Genomic DNA, 8,795 nt, shown 5'->3' on the forward strand with positions numbered 1-8,795 from the left:
CTTTTGGAAAGGCTTTTTCCCATGGGTGAAATTTGGGATAATTGGTGTCTTGAAATTTGAGATAACTAATAAATACAACATTGAATTAAAAAATCCATGAGTCCCTATTGATTATATTATTGTGCGTGTGTGTGTGTGTAAAGTTTAAACTTTAAACTTAAAAAGGGGAGGAGAGTGTTATGGATTGAATATGTATTATAAAATATGTATTATAAATCCTACTATACCCTGTGGTTATAATCTTATTTGGGAATAGAGTTTTCTTTGTTATGTTAATGAGTCAGTATTAGCATGCACGCGCGCGCGCACACACACACAAAATCCCACTGCTATGGAATCAATTCGCACTCAGAGCCATGCTGTAGGACAGAATGGAACTTCCCCATAGATGTCCAAGGCTGAAAATCTTTTAAGAAGCAGACTGCTTCATCTTTCTCCCGAGGAGCAGCTGTTGTTTCAAACTGTCCACCTTTTGGTTAGCACCCGAATCCTTTAATCACTGCACCGTCAGAGGTGTTCAGTATTAGTGTAGGGTGTGTCTTAAATCAATCTCTTTAGAGATTTAAAAGAGCAGATTAAGCAAGCAGCAAGAAAGCAGAGATGGGAGAAGATAGAGACTATACCAAATGAAAATCACCAAGGAGCCAAGAAACAGAAGCTGAGAAGAGACAGACCTTCTCCCAGATCTCACAGAGAAAGAAAGCCTTCTCTAGAGCTGGTGCCCTGCATTCCAACTTCTAGCCTCCTAAACTGTGAGGGGAAAAAAAATAATAATAAAGTTTATTTGCTAAAGCCACCCACTTGTGGTATTTCTGTTATAGGAGCACTAGATAACTAATACAGAGAGAGAGATCTCTTCTGTAGGATTCTTTAAAATGACAATTTATAAGTGTAGAACATGTGATAAGAATTTTTTAAATTACCTTTTTACAAAATCAGAATAATAATTGATTCAGGTAAATAATTAGCAATAGAAACTAAAGCTGGATCCTACCCCACAAACTTTCTTATTAAGATTGTTGTTGGGGAACAGGATGCTCACCCAGTGTCAAAGTTTCACCCCACAGATTACATTATAATCACAAAGTAAAAGGGTATGTTTATTGTAGAAATCAGGACAATACCTCAATCAACTGAACAAACCTAATACCACCAATAATGCAACAACTGACATCATGTGCCCTAGAAGGTGCTTGACTGAGACAAAAGTCTCATAGTTTTCCTGCCAAAAATGTTTAATCTGAATTTAATCTTGAAGAAACAATCATACGAATCAAAGTTGAAAGACAAACTGTAAAACAATGGACCTGTGCTTTCAAAAACATCATGAAGGACAAATTTAATGAATGGCAATGACATACGGAAGAACTGCCCTAGGTTAAGGGAAGAAAAAGGAAACAAGGCAGCTAGTTAGTGAGATCTGTGATTGGATCCTCATCAAAAACCAAAAAGAGCTATGAAGGACATCACTGGGATAAACAGAGAATTGGAATATGAATTGTATATTAAGTAATAATGATGTACCAATGTTAGATTTCCCGAGGGTGATAATTATGTTGTGCTCATATAGAACAATCCCTGTGTTCTTAGGAGTTATTTGGGGCAGAAATATTTTGGGGTAAAATTTCAAAGTTTGACAGTAAGTTACTCTCCAATGGTTCAAGATTAAATAACATTAATATTTATATGAATATAAAGAAATAAAACAAATGTTGTCAGAGCATAGGAGTGTTAATCTACTATTCTTGTGAATATTCTACAGGGTTGGCATTTTGTCCAAAACAAAATGTTAGACAAACAAATATTGGCACTTATGCCCCAACCCCAGAATTTTGGATAACAATAGGCTAGAAAATCATAAGGAGGGAAATTATTTCTCTTCTTTCTTATGAGATTAGTCTTTCTTGCCCTTAAATATTAATATTTGCTACCCTGGAGTGAGTGGTGTGTGTGTGTGTGTGTGTGTGTGTTCCAACAGCTACTAGCTGAACACTAAGAGTAAAGACACTCATCTGCAATTCACACCATTGGAGAAACTTTGAGAGACAGGTTTGGAAAGACCACGCCCACTCTAGAACCTTCTGTGAGTGCCAACACCAAGCCTGAGCTGTCATTCCTGAGCCTCCAGAAGATTATTTTAAGGAGTACTTGGGGAAATTTACTTCTGGAACAGAGACAGATAGATCCACTAACATCATGGATAATACAGTTTCTGATAGTAGGTCAGAGAGATTGCAAAGGAGAAATTCTTAGAACTCATAAAATAGAACAATGAGGTTGGGAACTAGGTTACCTTCTCAAGAGGCATTCAAGAAAGATCAACATTCATGGATGCTTTCCTTTGTAATATGGATATAAAGGCCATATCTGACATATTTATTTATAATTTTTGTAAATTTTAGTTTTCTTCAACACTTCAAAAAATTCAGATATAACGTAATATTAGTTTGTGATGAAGAAGTAAGATGTTTTTGTTAGGTGCCTTCAAGTCAGATCTGATTCATAATGAGCCTACGAATAAAAGAACAAAATGTTGTTTGGTCTTTTGCCATCTTCACCATAGATATGTCTGAGTAAGACACAGGTCCATAAAGAGAGAGTGGGCCTGCATCACTTTTACCACACACACCTTCTGAAGAAGTCTTTGTCAAGTAGCACCATTACTCTGAAGGGGCCTAAAGTCCATGAACATGATGGGGGGAAAAAAAAGTGAGCTCCTGCCCTTATTTTTTCTAATGTAAGCCATCACTTACCATGTCTCTTCTCCCTGTTATGCTACATTAGATATTGTGGGGGAAAAAATGAACTGAACTTTTATTATCAAAAAGGCAAAGGAAAAAAGAACTAGAAAAGAATAATGTATAATGTCACACTTCTGTTCCCAGGGCTCATTGAACTTCATTCATCTTTTCAAACCTTACATAGATGAACATAAGGAGCTCTGGTGGCACAGTGGTTAAATGCTCAGCTGTTAAATGAATTATCAGTCTTTCTAACCCACCAGCTACTCTGTGGGAGAAAAATGTGACAGTCTGCTTCCATAAAGATCTATAGCCTGGAAATCCTGGGGGGCATTTCCACTCTGCCCTACAGGGTCTCTATGAGTCAGAATTGACTTGATGGCAACAGGTTTGGTTTGTTTTATAGATGAGCACAGTTTATCATAAAATCATTGTTAGAATCTTTAGATATTTTGATAATAAAAATACAATATCAGAGAAACCAAGGTTTCAAGTCATTTCAAGAAAAATGTAAAATGGATTTCATTTGGGAAATTCTATTTAAAAATACGTTAATAGAATTATAAATTATGTTAAACAAGTGCTTGACCATGTCCTACAATTAGTAAATAGCAAAGTAAGAGTCTGCCCAGTTTTGTCTCTATGCTATACCACTCCCTAACTGTGGAATGCAGGCCTACACACTTAAGAGATCCTAATGAACCTATCAATTCCCAGGATCTTGTAGAGTGACAAGAAGCCCTGATGGAACCCTGCGGGCAGGTTGTGACAGCATCACTTCTTTTGTGGAGCAGAGTTCTGTTTATCAGTTACCAACCATATAAGGATACCGATTCTTTCTGTTCTTTATGCAGAATTAAGAAAGGGACATAGGGGCATCAAGTCTGACATGCAGCAATATCTTCCTGCCTGAAGCCTAAGAAACTGTGAAATTTAGGTAGTTAATAGGTGACTGGCAGGAGGATCTATTGTGTTCACTATAGTGACACACATATCAGAATGTTGGGTAACAGTACAACTCTGAATGCAGAATATAGATTTCTTGTCATATATCATGTTTAATAGATGTATTTAATATTCACTATTGAATATTAAAACTATATTCCCTTGAAGCAATATAGGCATCAAGAAAGAAAGAAAACTGACATGCTATTCTTTTTGACATGGTGAACATTGAAAAAGACTCAGAATAAATACTAACTTGATCATGACAGGAGTGCCTGGGGAAAGCACATAATAGTTGCAAAAAGCACTCAGGAACATCACATGTTGAGTCCAGTTTATTCATGGCTGTGACACGAAATTTGTAACCTTAGACAACATTAAAGCACTCCCCTTAGTTTCCTTATCTATCAAAGGTGGTTAATAATATGTATCTTATAGCTTATTGTGGGGAGTAAATAAAATAATAGGCATGATCACAACAGACTGTTATTTAAAAAAGCAAGTTAGTCTAATAGATTGAGACCAAAACAATAAAATAAAAATAAAAATAAACTCAATGCCATGGAGTTGCTCCCAACTTATAGCAACCCTTCCTTGGGTTTCCGAGCAGGTATCTCTATGGAAGTAGATTGCCCAATCTCCCTTCCGAGGAGTGACTGGTGGGTTTGAACTGCCAGACTTCTGGCTAGCAGTCAAATGTAATTGTTTTATTATAAGCAAATTCCAGTCATTAAACATGGATTTATTTTAATTAGCAACTGCAGATGAGCTGAGTCATACAAGCAAAATCAGAAAATATACATATTAAATAGAAGTTTTTAAATAGAAGTGAGATACACATTAAAATACTATTTTTGAATGCAAGTTTGAGTGTTGATTCAACTCTCATCCCAACGATGTGGAATGTATTTTTGTTTTCACAGATAAAGTATACCAAAGTCTTGCAAAAGTATTCACATTTTAAAAGAAGTATTTTCAATTATTATTAAATCCTGAGGGGAGTAATGCTTTGAAAGAAGAAACAGAGCAAGGTTAAACAAATATAATTTATTCCCAAATCTAAAAGCTTAAAAACTTTAAAAAATTGGAACTGAACTGTTAAAATAGTAGGCTGTAGGAAATGTATGTTGTTGTTTATGCCATCAAGTCAATTTAGACTTCTTAGGGACCCTAAGGGAGCTCTGGAGGCATAGTGCCTAAGGCATTTGACGGCTAACCAGAAGGCTGGTGGTTCAAACCCAACAGCCACTCCTCGGAAGGAAGACTGGACAATCTATTTCCTTAGAGATACCATCTTAGAAACCCAAGAAGCAGATCACCAGGTTTTTTAACTTGAGGAGGGGTTAGTAGGTTCGAACTGACCATCTTTCAGTTAGCAGGAACTTTCAGTTAGCAGAACCACCAGGGCTCCCAGGATATTTCAAGTTCTAAAAGAGCCTATAGAGACCAGCAGCCAGGCATCCAGGTAAGGGAGGAAGAGAAGCCAGAGGTGATGACAGAGCAGAGCAGCAGCCAGATATCCAAGTAAGGGGAGGGAGGAACCCAGGCCCCACCCCCATCAGCCAAGAAAGCAGGGAAAGAGAAGCCAGGGGGACAACAGAGCAGAGCAGCAACCAGGCATCCAGGTAAGGGGGGGTGGAGAGACCTAGGCCCCACTGCCACCAGCCAGGAAAGTGGGGGAAAAAGAAGTCAAAGGCAATGACAGAGCAGAGCAGCACCAGGGATACAGGTAAGGGGAGGGAGGAGAGGTTTTGAACAGCTAAGCAAGACAAACTTGTCTGTCAGTTTGTTTTACTATTGTGGCTTGCATATTGCTGTGAGGCTTGAGGCTGTGCCACTGGTGTTTCAATGTCAGCCGGGTTGCACATAGTGCACAGGTTTCAATGCAGTTTACCGATTGAGACAGACTAGGAAGAAGGACGAGGCTGTCCACTTCTGAAAGAATTGGCCAGGGAAAACCTTATGAATAGCAGAGAAACACTGTCTGATACATTACTGCACAACTTTGTGAATAGCCTGGAAACATTATCTGATATAGTGCAGGGCGATGAGCCCCTTAGATCAGAAGGCTTTCAAAATATGACTAGGAAAGAGCTGCATGATCAGAGTAGGACCAACCTTCCTGATATGGATACAGTAAAGCTTTTCGAGACCTCCATTTGCTGATGTGGCACAACTCAAATTGAGAAGAAACAGCTGGAAACATCCATTAATAATAGGAAAATGGAATGTACAAAGTATGCATCTAGGAAAATTGGAAGTTATCAAAAATGAAATGGAACCCATAAAGATTGATATCCTAGGCATTAGTGAGCTGAATGGACTGGTTTTGGCCATTTTGAATCAGACAACCATATGATCTACTATTCTGGGAATGACAATTTAAAGAGGAATGGCATGGCATTCATCATCACAAAGGATGTTTCAAGATCTCTCCTGAAGTACAATGCTGTCAGTGATAGGATAATATCCATACACCTACAAGGAAGACCCGTTAATATGACTCTTATTTAAATTTATGCCTCAATCACCAAAGCCAAAGATGAGAAAATTGAAGATTTTTATCAACTTCTGCAGTCTGAAATTGACCAAACATGCAATCATAATGTGCTAATTATCACTGGTGACTGGAATGCAAAGTTGGAAACAAAGAAGAATCACCAGGAGTTGGAAAATTTGGCCTTGGTGAAAGAAATAATGCTGGAGATCGCATGATAGAATTTTGCAAGACCAACAACTTACTCATTGCAAATACCTTTTTTTAACAACACAATGGCAGCTTGTGTTGTTAAAAAAAAGTAATTTGCAATACACATGGACTTTGCCAGATGGAACACCCAGGAATCAAATTGACTACATCTGTGGCAAGAGATGATGGAAAAGCTCAATATCTTCAGCCAAAACCAGGCCAGGAGCTGATTGTGGAGAAGACTATCAACAGCTCATATGCAAGTTCAACTTGAAGTTGAAGACAATTAAAACAAGTCCATGAGAGCCAAAATATGATCTTGAATATATCCCTCCTGAATTTAGAGACCATTTAAAGAATAGATTTGATGCATTGAACACCAGTGACCAACAACCAGAAGAATTGTGGGATGACATCAAGAACATCATCCATGAAGAAAGTAAGAGGTCATTAAAAAGACGAGAAAAGAAGAGAAGACCAAAATGGATGTCAGAAGAAATTCTGCAACTTGCACTTGAATGGAGAATAGCTAAAGCAAATGGAAGAAATGACAAGACAAAAAAGTGCTGATCCAAAGATTTCAAAGAACAGCTTGAGCAGACAAAGCCAATTACTATAATGAAATGTTCAAAGACATGGAGTTACAGAATGAAAAGGGAATTACATGCTCAGCATTTATCAAGCTGAAAGAGCTGAGGAAAAAAAATAAGTTTTGAGTTGCAATATTGAAAGATTCTATAAGCAAAAATAGGAGCTCTGGTAGCATAGTGCCTAAGGCACTTGACTGCTAACCAGAAAACACTCCTTGGAAGGAAGGTTGGGCAATCTACTTCCATAGTGATACTGCCTCGGAAACCCAAGGAGGGGTCGCTATGAGTCGGGGCTGACTCAATGGCACATAACAACAACAACATGGACAAAATATTGAATGATGCAGGAAGCATCAAAAGAAGATGGAAGGAATATGCAGTCATTGTACCAAAAAGAATCGATGTTCATCCATTTCAGTAGGTGTCATATGAAGGAAGAGGTCAAAGCGGCACTGAAGGAATTGGCGAAGAACAAGGCAGCAGAAAGTGATGGAATATCCACTGAGATGTTTCAACAAATGGATGCCCTACTGGAGGCACTCACTCAGTTATGTCAAAAGATTTGGAAGACAGCTACCTGGCCAACTGACTGGAAGAGATCCATATTTGTACCCATTTCAAAGAAAGGTGATTCCACAGATTGTGGAAATTATCAAACAATATCAATAACACATGTAAGTAAAATCTTACTGAAGATAATTAAAAAAAAACAGTTGCAGCAGTATATTGACAGAGAACTCCCAGAAATGCAAGCTGGATTCAGAAGGGGACGTGAAATGAGGGATAGCGTTGCTGGTCTCAGATGGATCTTGGCTCAAAGCAAAGAATACCAGAAAGGTGTTTACTTGTGTTTTATTGACCACACAAAAGCATTTGATTGTGTGGATCATAACAAGTTGTGGATAACATTGAGAAGAATGGCAATTCCAGAACACTTAATTGTATTCATGAGGAACCTGTACAGAGACCAGGAGGCTGTCATTCGAACAGAACAAGGGGACACTGCATGGTTTAAAGTCAAGAAGGGAGTGCGACAGGGTTATGTCCTTTCACCATTTTTATTCAATCTATATGCTGATCAAATAATCTGAGAAGGTGGACTATATGAAGAAGAACATGGCATCAGGATAGGAGGAAGGCTCATTAACAACCTGCAATACATTGACGACACAACTTTGCTTACTGAAAGTGAGGATGACTTGAAGCACTTACTGATGAAGACTGAAGAATACAGTCTGCAGTATGGATCACATCTCAACATAAAGAAAACAAAAATTCTCACTATTGGACCTATAAACAGCATCACGATAAGTGGAGAAGATTGAAGTCAAAGAGTTCAAATTGCTTGGTTCTACAATTGATGCCAATGGAAGCAGCAGTCAGGATATCAGATGACGTGTAGCACTTGGCAAGTCAGCTGCAAGGGACCTCTTTCAAGTTCTGAGGACCAGAGATGTCTCCTGAAGACTAAGGTGCACCTGACACAAGCCATGATATTTTCAATCGCCTCATATGCATGCAAGAGCTGGACAATGAATAAAAAAGACTGAAGAAGAATTGATGCTCTTGAGCTGTGGTGCTGGGGAAGAATGCTGAAAATACCATGGACTGGGGAGTTCTGGCAAGATGGCGGACTAGGCAGAAGGACTGCACAGACCCTCTTCAACAAAGAAAAGAGAAACCAATTGACACAGACACAGAAGATAATCTTAGACCGCTGAGCCTTGAAAGGAAGGAAACAGAAGTAGACTAAACCTCAACTAGCAGAAAACTTTGCATGAAAATACCAAAAAAGGAGACATACGGAGCTGTGGTCTGGCAGGGACCTGA

Source organism: Orycteropus afer, unplaced genomic scaffold (assembly GCF_000298275.1).
Source record: "Orycteropus afer afer isolate SDZICR_OR568_19922 unplaced genomic scaffold, OryAfe1.0 scaffold00105, whole genome shotgun sequence".
In the NCBI taxonomy this organism is placed as follows: Eukaryota; Metazoa; Chordata; class Mammalia; order Tubulidentata; family Orycteropodidae; genus Orycteropus; species Orycteropus afer.